This window comes from Pinus tabuliformis, chromosome 7 (assembly GCF_031772625.1).
Source record: "Pinus tabuliformis cultivar Carrire ecotype Pingquan chromosome 7, CPIR1, whole genome shotgun sequence".
Taxonomy (NCBI): domain Eukaryota; kingdom Viridiplantae; phylum Streptophyta; class Pinopsida; order Pinales; family Pinaceae; genus Pinus; species Pinus tabuliformis.
This window is the reverse complement of record NC_142293.1, coordinates 235,977,146-235,980,959: the sequence shown is the minus strand read 5'-3', so window position 1 is coordinate 235,980,959 and position 3,814 is coordinate 235,977,146. Positions and strand designations below refer to the sequence as shown.

Below are 3,814 nucleotides of genomic sequence, written 5' to 3'. Positions count from 1 at the left end.
ATTCCTACCTTACACACATGCTACAAAACCTTCAGGAGCCAACCAACCTTTCCAGGTGACCAACCCCTGATACAACTTGGCATTTCACTGATCGGGACACCTCAACGACTCCCATGATAAGTCATGCATGTGACTGAGGCCTTCAATCACTTCCACAACAAGGCATGCCAATGATTTTGGATGTTTTCATCTGGTTCTGAGACAACGACCTCGAATTCTATGCTACTTTTTCAGGGCCAGGAGTTAAGCCACTGTCTAGAACTTCATGAAAATTTCAGAAATGATAAATAACAATGGAATAAGGCTAAGAAAGCAATCATTGGTACAAGTAATTGATTTGAACCCTACTAGACATGATAAGCATTTCATCAAACATGTCACCAATATGTAATCTACAGGTCATAACAACATATCTGAGCATCGAGGTCTCATACTTATATGAGATTTGTAAAGAAGCACTTTTTCTCTATCACAATAGTTGCATTATCATCAATTAAGTCATATATTCATTGTATAGTCATTTTAAAATCAAAACATGATGATATCCATACATCAAGTCCATCATAAAACATGCTCATAACCAACATAAATAACAAGGATATAATAGCCATAAGAATCACATATTAACCAGTATATTTACACATGAAATAACAAGGACAAAGAGCTCTTACTAATGAATGCATAAGCCAACTAGGTCCGAGACTTCCATAAACCACCAGACCATAGATTGTCTAAACCAAATCTTTCTTTTAGCCAATCACCCCCGTACCATATTCCAAGCATGAATGTGGGACTCACAAAAAAAACCAATCCAAGTTTCCTCAAGCTTTACCGCAATCCCCACCGGATCACTAGGCCCTAAACAAGCACAAATGCCACAAGTTTTCTCCACCTACATCATGAGGAATTTTCCTATCTCCTAGTCTCTAGGGTTTATCGTATATTCGGCCATATAACGGTCGAGGATTCCAAGGCCTAATCAAGATTCTACCCTCCAGGATTTACCGTATATCCCGCCATTCACTGGTCGTGGATTCCTAGGTCTGATTGAGGGCACACACCTTTATGATTTACCATATATCCCACCATTCACTATTCGAGGATTCCTAGGCCCACCGAGGCACACAACATCTGGCTTTACTGCAATCCCACCTTCTCTGATCTAGGGATTCCTAGGTCTTGTGTTCTTTCTTTCAGAGACCACCTCACTTAGTTTCAAAACCATCCAATAATCTAGCTCAACCAAATACAAGAGAACCCATCACATCATGGCTATTCAGAAATGGTAAGAAAAGGTTGAAAATCGCTGTCACACCTAGCAAAACCCATGCCAATGACAATAATAGAACCAAATACTCACATGCATGTACCATGCATGCCAAATCTAGCAAGGAAATCACACAAGCAAATAGATACCTGCAAGCAATCCCACTGTAGCTACTTGATCATGCTCTTCCTTACTTGATCTTTGCTTTCCTTTTCCTTTTTGGTCCTTCCTTTACTTTCCTTGATCCAATGCTAGAGTGATCTAAGAATGCTCGAAGTGTCCAAGAGCGAGAGAGAGAGACAATAGAAGTTATTGGTTTAAAATCTTTGTTTCTATGCTATTCATAATCTATGGAAGTTTCATGGAGTTCTCAATAGAGGCCTGAGTCCTAGCCCTGAAAAAGTGGCTCAAAATTTGGGGTCACTAGCATAAATTCAACTGGAAAAGTCCATAGTCATTGTGTACTAGGCCTATGGGAGCGACTGGAGGCTTACAGTTGCTTGGAGGCCTTTTCAAGGGAGCGAATAGGGCTCTAGGTCAGTGAAAAAGAGAGTTAGCTCAGGGGTTGGACACCTAGAGGGGTTGGGTAGCTCCTGGAGGTCCTGTAACACTTGAGGGAAGTCAATAAGGTCTTAAGTTGTCGACCCCATTTCCTTAAGGTCATAAAGGAGGTTGAGTCTTATCATAGTGACCCTCAGCTCATATTTATCCCAAGTAAACCAGTGGAAGTGGGTAAAAGTGGGAGGAGGCGGTTACAAAACCTTTCTAATGAAAAATCAAGCTAATATAGCATGATTGTATTCCAAATACATATTCCAACATGATATTTTACCACCCAGATATTCACAACCTTGTTCATTTTAGATCTAAATGCCTAAAAATGTCATTTTGTTGAAACTTGCAGTAATTTATAAAGGAGCGAAGTTTGTGGCTAGGGTAGTACTAATGCAATCATCTTTTAATTTTCTTCAACACAACTCCCATCACTAAATATATCTTAGACTGACTACAAACTTGGCCTAGTTATAGGGTTCCTTTCCAAGTTTATCCTTGTAGGTTGGAACAATTTTAAACTAGGAAAATTCAATCTTCTTAAAAATTGTGCCAATCTTGAAGTATATGAAGTTTGAGGTAGGGAGGTCCACTTCCATGCCAATAATAACAACCCATATGAAGCATTGTTTGACCTGAATACTAGAAAAATTGGTGATCTTCCTGTAGCTCACATTTCCTATGATAATTTTATCATAATAGACAAGGTAATTGAACTGGACATAACAAGGCTTAGCAAGCTCAACCTTCAATCTCCCATCATCTTCAAGAGAATAGTTATTGACTGAGTCAGGCATCAACCCAATCGATAGTCCAAATTTGGAAAGTATCTCTGAAATGCATTGGTTTGTTGTGACTATGTTAGCCTCAATACAATCAGATTCCATTAATAATATGCCCAAAACAACGACCAAAGCCAACATTCTTGTTACTCTTTGTATTTGGATTAAAGCCCTTACCTCATAAGCATTAAAATGTTTATCTCCAATTCTACTAGGAAATATTTTAGAAGCTATCAATACCCAATCAGATACAACTGGCTGCTTGCTATAAGTAATCCAATATACTTACAACTAATTGTAATGGACAACAGTCTTGAGAGTGATGTGGTTGTATTTCTTTATAGTCATATAAACCTGTTGTGGTAAAAACACAAACCCCCCATTATTGATGTGCTCACTTCAAATAATGGGGACCCTTTCTATAAAATTTTGATTAAACACCTTTTAGCAATTTTATTTAGTTGATTATCCTATGCTTTTGTTAATTTCCATTTTCTTTGTATTATTGTTTTGATTGCTTTGTTAGAATCAATTTTTTATAAGCTTTCCATTGACATTTGTTTTGCCTCATTTGGTCAACTGGTTTGAAAATGGTACTCCTTTGAAGTCCCATCATTTATCTAGTCTGGGTTAAAAATGCTATTTTTATTCTTTTTATTTATTTTCGGAGTGGCTGTAGTTTAGATAATTTCATAACTAATTTCATTAAAATAAAACCAAAAATAAAAATTGATATTTAATATTAAATTTTGAATTAATTAAATTAATATGATTAATTTAATTAAAATAAAATTTAATATATATATATATATATATATATATATATATATATATAAAATAAAATAAAAAAGATTTTATATCGCATCGCATATTTCTTATCGCAATATTTTAACAAAACCCCGAACACCATCCTTCCCCGATCACCGATATGCGATGGCTCTTCAAGCATTAACCAAAGTTTAAAATACCATGTGTTTAAGTTTCAATGCAAATGCTCCATCGCATCAGGAGTCTTCAACTTATACAAACTTTATGAACCCAACTCAACGTTACTCCGATGCGATGAGTCAAAGTTGACTTTCGCTTTGGGCTCATTCATTAATCCGTTGTTTTGAAATGAGTACGTTACAATATGAGGGAAGTAAGTTAGGTTACTTTATTTTTATTAGTTTTAATATTTATTAATTTAAATAATTAATTTTACATTAATTAA

General features: G+C 35.9%; 1 pseudogene; it reads right to left on the bottom strand.

Moving 5' to 3' along the window:
* Positions 1-2,253: 2,253 nt before the first annotated feature.
* LOC149246719 (uncharacterized) lies at positions 2,254-2,742 on the bottom strand (annotated as a pseudogene).
* Between the last annotated feature and the right edge of the window lie 1,072 nt (positions 2,743-3,814).